The 19522-nt window shown below is 37.5% G+C and overlaps 1 protein-coding gene, 1 long non-coding RNA gene and 1 pseudogene across 6 annotated transcripts in view; 1 reads left to right on the top strand and 2 right to left on the bottom strand.

The window, feature by feature from the left end:
• fitm1l (fat storage inducing transmembrane protein 1, like) overlaps positions 1 to 19522 on the bottom strand; it is a 95192-nt gene that overhangs the window by 56429 nt on the left and 19241 nt on the right. The window lies entirely within an intron of this gene.
• LOC122841486 overlaps positions 1 to 19522 on the bottom strand; it is a 53249-nt gene that overhangs the window by 17836 nt on the left and 15891 nt on the right. For all 4 annotated transcript variants that reach the window (XR_006372395.1, XR_006372396.1, XR_006372394.1 and 1 more), the window contains exons 3-6: positions 17638 to 17723; positions 17374 to 17511; positions 545 to 630; positions 279 to 418 (exon numbers count right to left, since the gene is read on the bottom strand). This is a non-coding gene — a long non-coding RNA (uncharacterized LOC122841486). The remainder of the gene's footprint in view (positions 1 to 278; positions 419 to 544; positions 631 to 17373; positions 17512 to 17637; positions 17724 to 19522) is intronic.
• LOC122841482 lies at positions 3091 to 16112 on the top strand (annotated as a pseudogene).

Raw genomic sequence — 19522 nt, 5'->3', positions numbered from 1 at the left:
TGTTATTAATATCGCATCACCACAGAGTTTAGCATTAACAGACAACGGTTCTCAAAAGTGGCTGTGAAACAACACTACTATGAGCAAAAAATGAAAAGCAAAAAATGTAGTAATTAGTCAACATGCACATGTTTCGTTCTCACTATAACATGTTTACCCATTCATTTTTTTTAAATTAGTTTCTAAATAAATTATCTTTGGGGTGAAATCTTTTGCTGGCAACCTTAGTAGACTAAACAAACAATTAAATGTCATATAAAAAAGTTAAAACTACTAACCTTAGTACTACTTAATTGAGTTTTTTTTTTCTCAGAGGAGCACGCATCTTCAGTGCCAGAAAAGGCCCAGATGTGTCACAGTACAGGAGCTTACTTGGTGAAGGCAAATCATCAGGTAACGAATTGCCCACCTGTAAGAGCTTTCTCAAATACAAAAAACTCAAATTAAAATAAAACATAGGTGATGTAATGACTGCAAAGTATATTCAAATGACACTTAGCATGAATTATATAGACTAGTAATCAGACAAATAAAAAATAAATACCTTTCCATAATTTCATGATATGTTGGTTCTTTTCCTCATCCGAGCACATTCAGAATTCAGGTTGAGTCCATTCAGAAGCCCATAGTCTAAATGAGTGAGGCAAAGACAAGGACGAGAACAATCAACTCCCGTTAGAAGTGACCTTTCACAACAGCAAATAGCAAGTACTACTAATAGCTTTGCTGGCTTAGATTCCTCAACTTAAGTGGTGCAAGGTGTCTCACACCTTCTTTTGGGATGCTCATGTGATTGTAAAAGTCAGAGACAGAAAGGCTGTGGACAGCTGAGAATGAGACCTTCAGTGAAGGGACAAGTGTTCTCTCCAAGAGCCTGGAATAGACTGAGGGACAAGTAACGGAGATGATAATCCAAGTACAAAGGCAAGTCAGGACATGGCCTGATGGAGTAAGATGTGATGTCCACTGTGATAGAGGTTTTCACAGAGATGTCATCACAGTTTTGACTAAATTCTGTCTAACCAAGAAATTCTGAACACCAAGAGTTTCGTGTCCCATAAATAAAGGCAAGTTCATACGTGAGTTTTGTTCTTCTTGTCTTTCTTGATTCATTTTCACACTTGAACTTGCAAACAATTGTAACACTGGGCTAAATGTGGACTCATTTATAATCTAATTTGTAAAGATAGATCATCCCAAATTAAATGACATATTGTGCAAATTGTACTGTTTTATAACTTTAGCTACTTATAATCAACTGTTGCTGCCGATCAATAAAAAAAAACAAAACAGCAACAACAAAAAAAAACTGTCCTGACAACCTGCGTCACAAGCTGTCCTCAAGCTCTCCTCTGAACCACCAAGCCCTCAAAGGCAGCCAGCAGGAATTTCACAAGTTATCTTTGTGCTCAAGAATAAAAAGAAGAAAACAATGCCATGTCAACAGGAGGAGCACAAGGGCAGTCTCTGAATGCCCTGTCTGTGTATGCGCCTGGACTATAGGTCACAAATAAATAAATCATTTCCAATTTAAATAAGCAAATGAATTTAAAAGAAGCTGAAATAAAAATCAGGATAAAACATTTTTCAATTAGAAGGTATCTTGACTGTTGATTTTGTTTTTAATGTTTCACATGTTATATGGCTGAAAACATTTGTCAGAAAACAAAAGCTACTTTTGAGAAAGATATTGTTTTCTGACTTGATCGGAGAAATCAAGCTGTCAAGATGCAAGACATTTTACAGATCATTCTACGTTGCGGGAGATAAGAAAGCAAATACCTTTTCTCTGAGTTTGATACAAGTATTTAGAAAAGAGAGCAAGTACCAACCATTGAAATATAAAAAGTATTGCTCGATGCTCTTTTGTGTATCTTCGTATGTCACTTAACACAGATACACTGGAAGAACACCAAGAATTGCCTTGTACTTAAAGCGTGGCAATTTTGGAGCCTGCAGGTACCTGAGGATATATCTCACAATTATAAGTCAAGGTGTTGCAGTTTCCTCTAACCGGTAAGGACGTTAACCTGCATCGTTCCTGTGACGACCCTGGGTAGATGCACGCATATACAAAAGGTCACCATAGTCCAACAAAAAATGACAGCAACAAATTGCTTTTTTTTTTTTTTTACATTGAAAAAAAGTACTGCATATTGTGATAATAAAAATCCAGTTTCAGTCTCGGATTTTTCAGTTTTTAAAAGTAAGTGAGTCATCAATTAAGACCCCAAAGTATTTATTGGAACTCAATAAATTTAATTTCATTTCATTTCAGCATCACTATGCTCCACCCATCTAGGGTAACCACAGCACGAATGGCAATTTAGAAATAAACACCATTTGTCCGTCATTTGAAGAAAGTGAGACTCACTCCACTCACGAGATACACAGTGCGTCACCATGTTCAGTATCCCTTTATGTAATATGAACTTGAATGGGACAGTATTGTCTCTGAGGATGTCTATTGTAGACTTAACTACAAGTAGTGTTGAGTGATATTAAAGAGACTTCACAACTGTGACCTTGTCCTTGTCTTGTGTCTTTGCAGACGACAGCTGCAGCTCTTTGTTCTCCATCTCTATTTTACAACCAATCACTGAAGAGACTATTATTGAATCTAAGATCTGAAAAAGTCTGAAGCTCCACAAGTTGTGCTGCTCTACTTTGTGTTGTCTCTTTCAACTTGCAGATAGAAAGATAATATCCCAATGTCCATGCATCCTCCTGGCCTTTAGTTAGAGATGGGTGTTCAAGTAACAAATGAATATCCTTCCAGGCACAAAAATTCAGAAAAACCTAAACAAGACATACATTTAAATTAATAAACTACTTTGCCATTCATTATTATTTAAAAAATACCTTAAAAATAACACACACAATTCACTAAAGGAGAGACAAAATGCTTCAGCAGTCAGAGTTTGCTTCCCCACCTCCTGCCTCTCTCTTTCTTTCTTTGTCATGTCCACTCTGGCATACACGTCTTTTGTTCAAGGTGAGAGCAACAAATAGCAGCACTGGGTTCAACCCAGTTTGGAGAATGCTTTTGTGACGAGCAAACTGGATGCCATTTCTCTGATATTCATACCCATATTTGGTTGACTTCCAACCTTTATTAATGGAGAGAAAGCCAGAAGGGAGTCACTGGTTCCTTCATTGTCTTGACAGGGTTGACAATAAGAGGTAAGAACATTCACTCAAGTAATAATCTGCTTTGTTGTGGCTGGCAAGCCGCACAGTAGGCTAGACTTAAAAATAATTTAAAATTTCAAATGTCTGTGATTAATGTCTGTAAGCAGAACTAATCTCTTATTGTTTTACAAACATACCGTTTCCACTTTTTCAGAATTGTGATGTTTTTTGTTCTGTCTTTTATTTGTGGAGCAGCAAGATTTCACATATCCAGGGGGACTGAAATAAAGCTGAGGTAAAATCAATTAATTTTAGTGACTAATCTAACACTAAGAGTAAAATCAATATAAGGCTATACTTATATGGAGATATTCTTTGAATGCCCACATATTGCTAAATTTACAATTAAAGGGAAAAAAATGATGGGTTTTTAAAAGTTATGGTAATTACTAAAAATGTTGGTAAAACAGAGTTGGCCACTGATCTGTATATTTTATTAATTATTTTCAAAATAGATTTAAATATTTCTGGGGTCCAAGCATTTTTGTTGATTTCTTTTCTTGATTCACAAATGGATAATTGTAAAAGCATTTTAAATAGTAGATGCTAATGGGTTTTTTTCGTAAAGGTTGAAACATGGGTGATGCCGTCATGGCAGAATTTGGGCCTGCTGCTTCTTATCTAAGGAAATCGGATAAGGAGCGTCTGGAGGCCCAGACTCGCCCCTTTGACATGAAGAGAGAGTGCTTCGTGCCTGACCCAGAAGTTGAGTACGTAAAAGCAACCGTCCAAAGTCGTGATGGTGACAAAGTCACTGTTGATACAGAATTTGGAAAGGCAAGTGAATTTATATTCAGTGCTAAAATGTGTAAAATCAATAATCCATAGAGGTGTTTGATTCTTACTTTTAACATTTTTTATCTTGTTTATCTTTTTACTATGGACTTACATTTCTGGAATAAAGATATCATGATGCTGATGATTCAGTTTAGATGTAAAACAAAGTTTTTGTTGTTTTCTTTTACAGACTGTCACAGTGAAGGAGTGCGATGTACATCCTCAGAACCCGCCAAAGTTTGATAAAATTGAGGACATGGCAATGTTCACCTTCCTCCATGAGCCAGCTGTGCTGTTTAACCTCAAAGAGCGTTACGCAGCATGGATGATCTATGTAAGAAAGCTAAACTTCAATGTACAAACTAACATTGCAGTGAAATGCAGTCTATATGCTCAATAAGACAATTACGGCATTATCTTTTGTTGTTGTTACCTGTTAACCTGCAGACCTACTCTGGGCTGTTCTGTGTGACTGTCAACCCCTACAAGTGGCTGCCAGTCTACAACAAAGAGGTGGTCGTTGCCTACAGAGGAAAGAAGAGGAGTGAAGCTCCTCCTCACATCTTCTCCATCTCTGACAATGCCTACCAGTACATGCTGGCAGGTACAGAAACCCCTTATTTTGTTCACACATCCCTTATGATGCTCTAATTTTGACTTGATTGCTAAAATTTCTTGTTGACAGATCGAGAAAACCAGTCAATCCTCATTACGTGAGTCAGACTGCAACCGTATATTTCTTTAGTGGTACTAAGTTGTAGATCTTGGCAGGAAACTTTTCTTGTATCTTTTACACAGCGGAGAATCTGGAGCTGGAAAGACTGTGAACACCAAGCGTGTCATTCAGTACTTTGCCAGCATTGCTGCTGCACCAGGAGTTGGGAAGAAAGATGCTGCAAGTGAAAAGAAGGTTTGTTTTAAATTTCTTGTTTTAAATCCCTGAAAAAATATAAAGCTTTTACTCAGTTTATATAAAGTGGATATTGTGGTTTTGTTCGATTTCATCAGGGTACCCTGGAGGATCAAATCATTCAGGCTAATCCTGCTCTGGAGGCTTTTGGCAATGCCAAGACCATCAGGAATGACAACTCCTCCAGATTTGTAAGTGACTGTGGATCTTGAATTAGTCATTTCTGAGATAAAGTCAAGAAATTCAATAACTCTTTTTCTTTTAGGGTAAATTCATCAGAATCCACTTTGACAATAGAGGAAAGCTTGCCTCTGCTGACATTGAAACTTGTACGTACCTTGACTACATACTTCAAGGCAGTGATGGCCCATTTCTGCTGAGAATAATAGGTTGTTTTCCCACCAGATCTTCTGGAAAAGTCACGTGTCACCTACCAGCTCAAAGCTGAGAGGGATTACCACATTTTCTACCAGATCCTGTCTCAGGCAAAGCCTGAACTTCTGGGTAATTGTGTGAACTTTGCTCAAACTGATTTCTGTATCTGTATTTTTAAACACTCTTACCTAAAGAAAACATTTTACTATTAAGGTATTTTCTAAATTTCTAGAGATGCTACTCATCACCAACAACCCCTATGATTACGCATTCATCTCCCAAGGAGAGACAACAGTAGCTTCCATCAATGACTCTGAAGAGCTGATGGCTACTGATGTGAGCTGACTTTTTAAAATATTAGCAGAAATAGCATACAGAAAAAAAATGATGAAAACTAACTGGATATCAAAATGTTACGTGATTAGGATGCCTTTGATGTGCTGGGCTTCACTCACGAGAGAAGAACAGCATTTATAAAATGACTGGTGCCATCATGCACTTTGGAAACATGAGGTTTAAGCAAAAGCAGAGAGAAGAGCAGGCAGAAGCAGATGGAACTGAAGGTAACTATCATAGTATATTTGCATTATGGATAACTAGATTTAAAATGTTCAAAACAAATAAATATTAACACCACAAGAGGGAACTAAAATTACATCATCTTAACTTCTTCAGTCAAGTCACTACAAAAATAAATTTAAGTTCAAGTCTCTTTGTTCAACAGTCCTTTTGATCTGGTAAAATCAAATTTAGTTGGATAAAATTTCTATTCAAAAGCAATATACTATTACTCAATGGATCTGTGTTTTTCTATACACATAATAATGTTCTTTATACTTCACTAGATGCTGACAAAGTCGCATATCTGATGGGCCTGAACTCTGCTGACCTCATCAAAGGTCTCTGTCACCCAAGGGTCAAGGTGGGGAATGAGTGGGTCACCAAGGGACAAAATGTTGCCCAGGTAAATACAAAGAACTTTGAATGTATTTAGGTTTACATGCAATTTATCATTAGGTTTTAACAGTGTTCTACATCATTTCCTTGTTAAGGTGCACTATTCTATTGGTGCACTTTCTAAGTCTGTTTATGAGAAGATGTTCCTGTGGATGGTGGTGAGAATTAATCAGTCTCTTGACACCAAGCAGCCTCGCCAGTACTTCATTGGAGTGCTGGACATTGCTGGGTTTGAGATCTTTGATGTAAGTTATCTTATTTGCAAATAGTAAACAGATCTATAAAAGTAATCTAAATGAAACAACAAAGATATGTTTTCTTTTTTAGTTCAACACTTTTGAGCAGCTGTGCATCAACTTCACCAATGAAAAACTGCAACAGTTTTTCAACCACCACATGTTTGTGCTGGAGCAGGAAGAGTACAAGAAAGAAGGAATTGAATGGACTTTCATTGACTTTGGTATGGATCTGCAGGCCTGCATCGACCTGATTGAAAAGGTGATTTTTATTTTCAGTGAGATTCTTCATAAATTCCCATGTTTGTTCTGGTGAAATTTTGACTTTGGTATTTCTTTTCTACTTAGCCCATGGGTATCATGTCCATCCTCGAAGAGGAGTGCATGTTTCCCAAAGCCTCTGATACTACATTTAAAGCTAAGCTTTATGACAATCATCTGGGAAAATCAAACAACTTCCAGAAGCCAAGAGTTGTCAAAGGCAAACCAGAGGCACATTTCTCCCTGGTTCACTATGCTGGAACTGTTGACTATAATATCAACAACTGGCTGGTGAAGAACAAGGATCCTCTGAATGAGACAGTTGTTGGTCTTTTCCAGAAATCAACGGTTAAGCTTTTGGGTATACTTTTTGCTGGGTATGCTGGAGCTGAATCAGGTATGCGGGGACACAATATAAAGCATTTATTGCTACCACAACATCACTAACTCCTTACATTGCTAATCTAATGACAAAACTGATTATTTGTATGTATCTCAAGAATCTGGTGGGAAGAGCAAAGGAGGCAGCAAAAAGAAAGGTTCATCTTTCCAAACTGTTTCTGCTCTACACAGGGTAAGATTATTTAAATTAATATTGCAGTGTACTCACAAAAACTTTATAAATATATACAGAAGGATTATCCCTGGCTTGTTTTAAATTGTATTCACTTTTAGTAGTATTAATCAGATATTCTCTCCAACCATCAACCAAAATTTGATAAACATCGTGTATATTCTGTTTTATTTTGTTGTCATACATTTCCACAGAAAAAATTTATTTTATAGGCATGTGTAAATTACTATGTACACATTTCTATCTTGATGCTCACATTCTGGTAATGATTTTAACACCAGTTAATGCTGTTTACCCATTTTCAAGTTCAAAGGTACACTGCTTATTTATCAGTTTATCTGGTTAAACTGATAAAAGAAATGCAACCACAAACATTTAAATTCTAATGACTTCTAGTCTTTTCTCCCTCAATTTTAGAAATGGGAATTAAAGGCACATGTGGTTTCAACATTATATCCCAGACAAAACCCTAACAATAAGTCTTGTGGGAGTAATCTCTTAAGTCTTAAGACACTTTACTTGCAATATTTTTAGCACATTTGTTTGTTATATAAGTTTTACTTCTATTATTTAACTGTTTGTATATATTTCCACCTTCTTATACGTTGTTTGGCTGTTACATTTCCTGTTATCTTTGATTCTATTCTATTCAATCAATCAATCAATCTTTATTCCAGACACAAAAGAGGTCCATATTAAACACAAATGATAAATAAAAACAGACAAACACAGGATAATATGACAGTCACTGAGTCACAAATAAATGATGACGCCAATGTTTCCACAATCTTGAGAAAAATCTCACTGTACTAAAAACAGGGTTCACTAAAATTACTATTATATTATTGTATGACACAGATAATCTACACATACATTTATACATGAGATTCCTGAGTGCAGCTGCACATGTGGGAACAGCGGTATGTACAAACATGTGGCTAGCACTGCTCCATCTAGGCACTTTAAGTAGGAGCCTCAGGCCATCATTGTATGCCACATAAAGTTTGTGCAGGCTACTTTTTTTATATCTTCGCCATAGATGGGCTGTGTAAAATGAAGTGCAAAAAGCTTTAAAAAGAGCTACCTTCACAGAGGATGAACACATACCAAACTTTCTGATCAAAATATTAGCCTGAGCATATATCATGCCAACACATTCTCACACCCGACTCGTCATATATTGACGAGTTATGTAATGTCTGATATTTAATTTATTGGCTGAAGGTATACCTTCGCCAATATGTGAACAGGAGTTCCTTCACCGTAAATTTTGACGATTTGATTTGACGATTTTTGAAGGTCGCATGTTTTACATGGATTATTTACGCGAATGGTCCTCGCAAAAACTGCCGACACTTCAAAACCCAAAAATAGTTTAGGGCAAAAATTACGGTAAGGCATCAGGTAAAACCCACATATTGACGCGAAAGTACCTCACGCAACAATGTGACGAGGCGGAAGTCCCATCCAATATAAATGTTGGGAGGAGGGTTGATCATGCAATACTGCCTACAAATGTCACGATCATCAAATAGGTCATCAGTTATGTAATGTCCCAGATATTTAATTTCATTATTGAGGACAATGCCAGATAAAGAGAAGTCAGGGGTTATCAGATGCTTATCTGCTCTACTTCTAACAATCATGACATTGCTTTTCTTAGCGTTGTATTTGACATCAAAATCACATCCATATTGGGAACAGACCCTTAGTAATTGTTGAAGGCCAGCACTATATGGGCATAAGACTACCAAATCATCCGCATACATTATGTGATTGATTATCAATGGTCACCAACTACACAGCCTACAACAATTCAGGCGCTGATAGTTCATACATATAAATGTTAAAAAGGTAAGGGGACAATATACTTCCCTGCCTTACTCCATTACCAACATTAAACGAGTCAGACAATGAGTTACCCCATTTGACATACATTAGTTGATGGCCATACCAATAGACCATTATTCTAATTAGATATTTGGGTACACCTCTGTTTATTGTTTCATAAAACAAGTGGATTCACTTTTCATTCTTGCATTTACATATGAAAAATAAGTATTCAACTTTGTTGTCTATGGAAAATTCAGGAGAACCTGAATAAGTTGATGACCAACCTGAGGTCTACCCACCCTCACTTTGTACGATGCATCATCCCCAATGAGACCAAGACTCCTGGGGCCATGGAGAACCCTCTGGTGATGCACCAGCTGCGCTGTAACGGTGTCCTGGAAGGCATAAGGATCTGTAGGAAAGGCTTCCCTAACAGGATCCTCTATGGAGACTTCAAGCAGAGGTTTGTTGTTTTTAATGGAGAGAAATTAAAAATCTAATTCAAAAGATTTGATGCTGACACATTGTTGTTTTGTTGGAGATATCGCATTTTAAACCCCAATGCAATTCCTGAGGGTCAATTTATTGACAACAAAAAAGCTGCTGAGAAATTGTTGGGGTCTTTGGATATAGACCACAACCAGTACAAACTTGGGCACACCAAAGTAGGTCAAATATTAACAGAATATGAAGTCTATGCATTGCTTAGATCAGTGATTAAACCCTTGTTGTATCTATTAAAAGGTGTTTTTCAAAGCTGGACTTCTGGGTCAGCTAGAAGAGATGCGAGATGAACGGCTGGCATTAATTATCACTGGCATCCAAGCTCGTTCACGAGGTCTTCTGGCTCGAGTTGAATTCCAAAAGATTGTTGAACGAAGGTTAATTATCCCAATAATAATAATAATAATAATAATAATAATAATAATAATAATAATAATAATAATAATAATAATAAAGGAAACATTGCTACAGACACAATTCAACTTAAAAATTACAATTTCCAATGCACACAGGGATGCACTACTTGTGATTCAGTGGAACATCCGTGCCTTCATGGGGGTCAAGAATTGGCCCTGGATGAAGTTGTACTTCAAGATCAAACCTCTGTTGAAATCAGCTGAGACTGAGAAGGAGATGGCCAACATGAAGGAGGAGTTTACCAAACTCAAGGAGGCTTATGCAAAATCAGAAGCCCGAAGGAAGGAACTAGAGGAGAAAATGGTCTCTCTTCTCCAAGAGAAGAACGACCTGCAGCTCCAAGTCCAAACTGTATGTTGAAACTGTGATTTTAATGGCTGAACATAATTTATGATAACCATTCCGTAAAACATATTCAATTCTTTTGATAAAAGGAGCAAGATAATCTGTCTGATGCTGAGGAACGATGTGAAGGTCTGATCAAGAGTAAGATTCAACTGGAAGCAAAAATCAAGGAGTTGACAGAAAGACTGGAGGACGAGGAGGAGATGAATGCTGAACTGACTGCAAAGAAGAGGAAGCTGGAGGATGAATGCTCTGAGTTAAAGAAGGACATTGACGACTTGGAGCTAACTCTGGCAAAGGTGGAGAAAGAGAAACACGCTACAGAGAATAAGGTACCACCAAGACCAACCATTACACCAAAACACAGCATGCTGTCAAATATCATTGGTTCACACTGAAAACCTTTTGGCCTCTAGGTCAAGAACCTGACAGAGGAGATGGCTGCTTTGGACGAAATCATCGCCAAGCTCACAAAGGAGAAAAAAGCTTTACAGGAAGCTCATCAACAAACCCTGGATGACCTGCAGAGTGAGGAAGACAAAGTCAACATTCTGACCAAGGCCAAGACAAAGCTGGAGCAGCAAGTGGACGATGTAAGATCTAAAACATAACAACTAAATCCTGTATTATGTTTATTTGACTACACATGATTATTTGCCTGTCTCTCTGCAGCTTGAAGGATCCTTAGAACAAGAAAAGAAAATACGAATGGACCTTGAGAGAGCCAAACGAAAGCTTGAGGGAGACTTAAAGTTGGCTCAAGAAAGTATCATGGACTTAGAAAATGACAAGCAGCAACTTGCAGAGAGGCTGAAAAAGTAAGAAGCCCATATCAAAAACACTAGCTACTTTCTAAGTAGGCATCATTTTATACATTGTACCGTTTATCATCCATAGGAAAGATTTTGAAATAAGCCAACTCAATGGAAAAATAGAGGATGAACAAGCAATGAGTGCTCAGCTCCAGAAGAAACTGAAGGAGCTGCAGGTGAAACTTCTCACCAGACAAAATATTAACAAGAAGAACTGCATGTTTTTAAAAGCAAATGCAACATTCATCCTTTTGTTCTAGGCCCGCATTGAAGAGCTGGAGGAAGAGCTTGAAGCAGAACGAGCTGCTCGAGCCAAGGTGGAGAAGCAGAGAGCAGACTTGGCTAGAGAGTTAGAGGAGATCAGTGAGAGACTGGAGGAGGCTGGAGGAGCCACAGCCGCCCAGATTGAGATGAACAAGAAGAGGGAGGCCGAGCTCCAGAAACTCCGCAGAGACCTCGAAGAGGCCACCCTGCACCATGAAGCCACCACTGCCACTTTCAGGAAGAAACAAGCTGACAGTGTTGCTGACCTGGGAGAACAGATCGACAACCTGCAGAGAGTCAAGCAGAAGCTGGAGAAGGAGAAGAGTGAGCTTAGACTGGAGCTGGATGATGTTGTGTCCAATATGGAGCAGATTGTTAAGGCCAAGGTAAATTAAATATTAAGGTTATGTATGAAGATTTTCTTGCTGTTGGCTTATTGAGTAAAATCTTGTAAGGGTGATGATTATTGATACTCGTATTTACTTTCTTTCAGAACAATTTGGAGAAAATGTGTCGGTCTCTTGAGGATCAGATGAATGAATATAAAACCAAATCAGAAGAGGGACAGCGTACCATCTATGACTTCACCATGCAGAAAGCTAAGCTTCAAACTGAAAATGGTATAAACATGCACTTTAAACCTCTTGAATTGCATATTTAAACTTCATCAATTTAAAACCTAATTTTTAAATTCATTCTCAGGTGAACTTATAAGGCAGCTTGAGGAAAAGGATTCCTTAGTGTCTCAACTCACCAGAGGAAAGCAGTCCTACATACAACAAATTGAAGACCTCAAAAGGCAACTGGAAGAGGAAATCAAGGCAAGTGGGAACCAAGAGACTCCATAAAAATAAAGATGATTTATTGACAATGACTATGTCTTTTTGTATGCTTTCTTTTCAGGCCAAGAATGCATTAGCCCATGCGGTGCAGTCTGCTCGCCATGACTGTGACCTCCTCAGGGAGCAGTACGAGGAGGAGCAGGAGGCCAAGGCTGAACTTCAGCGCAGCATGTCCAAGGCCAACTCTGAGGTGGCTCAGTGGAGAACCAAGTACGAAACTGATGCCATCCAGAGAACCGAGGAACTGGAGGAAGCCAAGTGAGTACAGCACATTTGAATTTCAGTGACTGTAAAAAGTTTGAAAGCAGCCAATCCCAATCCTGGATTCTTCAATAATCCAGGAAGAAGCTGGCTCAGCGTCTGCAGGAGGCCGAGGAGGCAGTTGAAGCAGTGAACGCTAAATGCTCCTCTCTGGAGAAGACCAAACACAGGCTGCAGAATGAGATCGAAGATCTCATGGTGGATGTAGAGAGGTCTAATGCTGCTGCTGCTGCTCTGGACAAGAGGCAAAGGAACTTTGACAAGGTTGAAAAATACAGAGACAGCAGTATGAACTTACCACACCTAAAGAGAAAATACTTACATCTCCATCATTTTTTTAGGTCTTGTCTGAGTGGAAACAGAAGTATGAAGAGTCTCAGTCAGAGTTGGAGAGTTCTCAGAAAGAAGCCAGATCTCTGAGCACCGAACTCTTCAAACTTAAAAACTCTTATGAAGAGTCTCTCGAACATCTGGAGACCATGAAGAGGGAGAACAAGAACTTACAAGGTTGGTTATTCATCAATAAAACATCAGACAAATTAATTACAAAGCAGAATTAATATATTGTCTCAATTACATTTTAGAGGAAATATCTGACCTCACTGAGCAAATTGGTGAGGGAGGAAAGAATATTCATGAGCTTGAGAAGATACGGAAGCAGCTGGAACAAGAAAAGACTGAGATACAGACCGCTCTTGAGGAAGCAGAGGTAAAGTGCAGAGCAAAACATTTACTAGAATTAAAATATTGTAGTGTTTGGTATTTGGTAAAATAATTATTTCATACAACTCATCCTGTTTCTATAGGCCTCACTGGAGCATGAGGAAGGAAAGATTCTCAGAGTCCAGCTTGAGTTGAACCAAATAAAAGCGGACTTTGAGCGAAAGCTGGCTGAGAAAGATGAAGAGATGGAACAAGTAAAGCGAAACCAACAGCGGATGGTGGATACTCTCCAGAGCTCCCTTGAGTCTGAAACTCAGCAGGAATGAAGCCCTTCGTCTGAAAAAGAAGATGGAGGGAGACCTCAATGAGATGGAGATCCAGCTTAGCCAAGCCAACAGGCAGGCAGCTGAGGCCCAGAAACAACTCAAGTCTGTTCATGCACATCTTAAGGTCAGTAAGTAATAGGAAACGTAATTGTGGTATTGCCTTAGTTTAAAAACATCAAATCTAGATAAAAAAATTGTTTGACATTTATTTAAAGGATGCTCAACTCCAACTTGATGATGCTCTGCGAGCCAATGATGACATGAAGGAAAACCTTGCTATTGTTGAAAGACGCAACAACCTGCTTCAGGCAGAACTGGAGGAACTGAGAGGCGCTTTAGAGCAAACCGAACGAAGCCGCAAACTTGCTGAGCAAGAGCTGCTGGATGTTAGTGAACGGGTGCAGCTACTGCACTCACAGGTGAGACTACATCTCAAAAGTAATAATACTTCCTACATGAACTAATACCTCATAAATATCTTATTTTGAAATCATGCAGAACACCAGCCTGATAAACCAGAAGAAGAAGCTGGAGGGTGATATTGTTCAACTACAGACTGAAGTGGAGGAGGCTGTGCAGGAGTGCAGAAATGCTGAAGAGAAGGCCAAGAAGGCCATCACTGATGCTGCCATGATGGCAGAGGAACTGAAGAAAGAGCAGGACACCAGCGCTCACCTGGAGCGCATGAAGAAGAACATGGAGCAGACCATCAAAGACCTGCAGCACCGTCTGGATGAAGCTGAACAGATCGCCATGAAGGGAGGCAAGAAGCAGGTCCAGAAGCTTGAGGCCAGGGTAAGTACAGGAAGGCTCATTGATGTAAAGTGTTTGCGCAAGCAAATCAAATGTTTTCTGAATCTCAACCAATATGATGTTTAATGACTTTTGCTGTGGAATTTGCAGGTCAGGGAGCTTGAAAATGAGGTGGAAAGTGAACAGAAGAAGTCCAGCGATGCAATAAAAGGAGTGAGAAAGTATGAGAGACGCATCAAGGAACTTACCTATCAGGTATCTATTAATCTAGAACACATCTTTAGTAGTTTTCACAAACTAAAAAAGTATTTTTTTTTCAATGTCCATCTTATTTCATTAAACCTAGACTGAAGAGGACCGTAAAAATCTGGCACGTCTCCAAGACTTGGTGGACAAGCTTCAGCTCAAAGTGAAATCCTATAAGAAGTCTGCAGAAGTAGCAGTGAGTATAGATCTTTCAAAATAGGATCATTATATAACATAGTCATACACTTATCTGGAATATGTGATGCTTTTCCAACAGGAGGAACAAGCCAACAGCAACCTCACCAAGTTCCGCAAGCTTCAACATGAGTTGGATGAGGCTGAAGAGAGAGCCGATATTGCAGAATCTCAAGTCAACAAGTTACGAGCCAAAAGCCGTGATGCTGGGTCAAAGGTTTGTATGTAGACAAAAATGGTAATTGTTTTTCAAATATATATTTTTAAAGATGTCCAGTGCATAAAAATGCTTTCATGTTCAATCCAAAAAACAAAAAAAGCTAATAGTTTGACCTTGACAATCCCTTGTTGAAATTATTTCTGACTTTTTGAACTGAAACAACCAAAGAATAACTAGTTATTTTTACATCTCCGTGGTTGTTTTTAATCTCTCAAAGGAAATATTGTGTATCATTTTTAGTTTGTAACCAATCTGAAATTTCATTTGATTCCATGATATAATGTTCAACAACATTCATTTGTTGAATGTTCAAACAAATGAATGTCTGAACATTCATTTGTTCAAACAATCTGATACAAGTACAATCATAATAGAAATGTTAAGTAATCATGCTTGTTAACACAGAGATAGGATCTGTATCGCAGTTATGAATGTGTTGGATGTTAAATGTGCTTATCAACCCCAGAACAAAAGCAGACAGTAAAGCAACATCTAATGTTATCTGCAAGGAAGTTACACTTTAAGTACAAATGGGTACTAATGAACCGAACTTGCTGTCAGTTAGCAAAAAAAAAAAAAATAGCATCTAGGTGTGGTCATCACAAAGCCGTCACAGAAAACACAGAGTTGGAAAGGTGTTTGGGAGACATCTGGGTTTACAAAACTGTTACACTGGTTCTGTAAGGAGTAATGGGCCAATGTTGCATCACAGAGTTGTGAGAAACTTGTGGAAAGACACCAAAATGTCTGACCCAAGTTATAGAGTTTATAGAAATGCCAGAATTGCTATTTGGCATTTCTACCAAATGCTAAAAAATATAATTGTTGGTAAACTTCTAAATTTGAACAAAGTAAAGAAAAATCCCAACAAAAATGATCTGGCTCATTACCTTTTAATTAAACAAATGGAATCATTTAAAAAAAGGGCTGTGTGTGTACCTATCTGTTTTCCACTCCAAGTGCTCCTCTAATACTTTGTTTAAACACCACTCAACACTTATCCTGTGTTCTCTTTTTTTCAGAAAGGACTTGATGAAGAATAAAGTTTCTCCAGACAATAAAGTGCCCGAGACACCTGTTGCTAATATAATGGTGCCTCCCTAAGCATGCTATCGTGTTGAATAGAATAAATCAAATGTGCATCTAAAACAGCCTCTTGACTTGTTATTGCCTATAGTTTTGACCCTTTACAGAAGAAAATAATTTAATTCCCAAAAATTGTGAGCATATTACAATAAATCAGATTGAATGGATAAACTAAACATAGAACATTATTGTACCATTAGAATATTGATTAGAACATGGAACACTGCAAATACCCGACAATGTACACCTATTTTTTTAAATGCACTTATTTTGCCATTTGTATTACTATGCTTATTTTTCTGAATAAGTACTGCCAGAAACTATATTATTCCAATTGTAAATTACACTGAGAAATATTAGTTTAGATTACAGAAGTAAACCAATGATAGTAAACCAATCATTCAAGTTTCATAAGAAAATAAAAATGTACATATTTGCTGACCCATAGTTAGAAAAAGACTAAATCTCTGATTTGCCCTATAAATTAATAAATTGGTAGATAGATACATACAGGTTTTGTCTACTTATAACAGTTTAGCAATTGCTACTCTGGGGATTTTGTTTTAATCGTTTGTGGCTGGAAATCTCTGCATTTTAGGAGGGAAGATTTGCGTCATATATATATAGTTAAAGTCACTAATAGATCTGATGTTGTAGAAGGCAGGCTAGTAATCCACTCTACAAAATATTTTCAGATTTATAGCAAGAAGTGCATTAAATACTTTAAAAGTTATTTATTTGAGCTGAAGCAGATTGGCATGAAATAATAATAAAATAAATGTGTATTACACACAGCCCACTGCAGATTTCAGCTAACGTCATTGAGACTAATGATTTATTTGGGAGCGTCAATGGCTGCATGCTTTTACAAATGTCACATGGGGTCACTGGTGTGGACAAGAGTAATTAAACTAGAAATTAAATTCCTAGTTATTTTAGTTATAGATATTTAAGTTGTTTGTATGCTACATACATTTTTTAACAGAGATAAATCTCCAGTAAAAAAATTATTTGTAGTTTCTAACTTTAATATACAATTAGAGTAGTGTTATTAATATCGCATCACCACAGAGTTTAGCATTAACAGACAACGGTTCTCAAAAGTGGCTGTAAAACAACACTACTATGAGCAAAAAATGAAAAGCAAAAAATGTAGTAATTAGTCAACATGCACATGTTTCATTATCACTATAACATGTTTACCCATTCATTTTTTTTTAATTAGTTTCTAAATAAATTATCTTTGGGGTGAAATCTTTTGCTGTCAACCTTAGTAGACTAAACAAACAATTAAATGTCATATAAAAAAGTTAAAACTACTAACCTTAGTACTACTTAATTGAGTTTTTTTTCTCAGAGGAGCACGCATCTTCAGTGCCAGAAGAGGCCCAGATGTGTCACAGCACAGGAGCTTACTTGGTGAAGGCAAATCATCAGGTAACGAATTGCCCACCTGTAAGATCTTTCTCAAATACAAAAAACTCAAATTAAAATAAAACATAGGTGATGTAATGACTGCAAAGTATATTCAAATGACACTTAGCATGAATTATATAGACTAGTAATCAGACAAATAAAAAATAAATACCTTTCCATAATTTCATGATATGTTGGTTCTTTTCCTCATCCGAGCACATTCAGAATTCAGGTTGAGTCCATTCAGAAGCCCATAGTCTAAATGAGTGAGGCAAAGACAAGGACGAGAACAATCAACTCCCGTTAGAAGTGACCTTTCACAACAGCAAATAGCAAGTACTACTAATAGCTTTGCTGGCTTAGATTCCTCAACTTAAGTGGTGCAAGGTGTCTCACACCTTCTTTTGGGATGCTCATGTGATTGTAAAAGTCAGAGACAGAAAGGCTGTGGACAGCTGAGAATGAGACCTTCAGTGAAGGGACAAGTGTTCTCTCCAAGAGCCTGGAATAGACTGAGGGACAAGTAACGGAGATGATAATCCAAGTACAAAGGCAAGTCAGGACATGGCCTGATGGAGTAAGATGTGATGTCCACTGTGATAGAGGTTTTCACAGAGATGTCATCACAGTTTTGACTAAATTCTGTCTAACCAAGAAATTCTGAACACCAAGAGTTTCGTGTCCCATAAATAAAGGCAAGTTCATACGTGAGTTTTGTTCTTCTTGTCTTTCTTGATTCATTTTCACACTTGAACTTGCAAACAATTGTAACACTGGGCTAAATGTGGACTCATTTATAATCTAATTTGTAAAGATAGATCATCCCAAATTAAATGACATATTGTGCAAATTGTACTGTTTTATAACTTTAGCTACTTATAATCAACTGTTGCTGCCGATCAATAAAAAAAAAAAAACAGCAACAACAAAAAAAAACTGTCCTGACAACCTGCGTCACAAGCTGTCCTCAAGCTCTCCTCTGAACCACCAAGCCCTCAAAGGCAGCCAGCAGGAATTTCACAAGTTATCTTTGTGCTCAAGAATAAAAAGAAGAAAACAATGCCATGTCAACAGGAGGAGCACAAGGGCAGTCTCTGAATGCCCTGTCTGTGTATGCGCCTGGACTATAGGTCACAAATAAATAAATCATTTCCAATTTAAATAAGCAAATGAATTTAAAAGAAGCTGAAATAAAAATCAGGATAAAACATTTTTCAATTAGAAGGTATCTTGACTGTTGATTTTGTTTTTAATGTTTCACATGTTATATGGCTGAAAACATTTGTCAGAAAACAAAAGCTACTTTTGAGAAAGATATTGTTTTCTGACTTGATCGGAGAAATCAAGCTGTCAAGATGCAAGACATTTTACAGATCATTCTACGTTGCGGGAGATAAGAAAGCAAATACCTTTTCTCTGAGTTTGATACAAGTATTTAGAAAAGAGAGCAAGTACCAACCATTGAAATATAAAAAGTATTGCTCGATGCTCTTTTGTGTATCTTCGTATGTCACTTAACACAGATACACTGGAAGAACACCAAGAATTGCCTTGTACTTAAAGCGTGGCAATTTTGGAGCCTGCAGGTACCTGAGGATATATCTCACAATTATAAGTCAAGGTGTTGCAGTTTCCTCTAACCGGTAAGGACGTTAACCTGCATCGTTCCTGTGACCCTGGGTAGATACGCATATACAAAAGGTCACCATAGTCCAACAAAAAATGACAGCAACAAATTGCTTTTTTTTTTTTTACATTGAAAAAAAGTACTGCATATTGTGATAATAAAAATCCAGTTTCAGTCTCGGATTTTTCAGTTTTTAAAAGTAAGTGAGTCATCAATTAAGACCCCAAAGTATTTATTGGAACTCAATAAATTTCATTTCATTTCATTTCAGCATCACTATGCTCCACCCATCTAGGGTAACCACAGCAGGAATGGCAATTTAGAAATAAACACCATTTGTCCGTCATTTGAAGAAAGTGAGACTCACTCCACTCACGAGATACACAGTGCGTCACCATGTTCAGTATCCCTTTATGTAATATGAACTTGA

The sequence above is a fragment of the Gambusia affinis genome, linkage group LG12 (genome assembly GCF_019740435.1).
Source record: "Gambusia affinis linkage group LG12, SWU_Gaff_1.0, whole genome shotgun sequence".
Taxonomy (NCBI): domain Eukaryota; kingdom Metazoa; phylum Chordata; class Actinopteri; order Cyprinodontiformes; family Poeciliidae; genus Gambusia; species Gambusia affinis.
The sequence above is the reverse complement of the archived record's forward strand: the minus strand, read 5'-3'. Positions and strand labels throughout refer to the sequence as shown.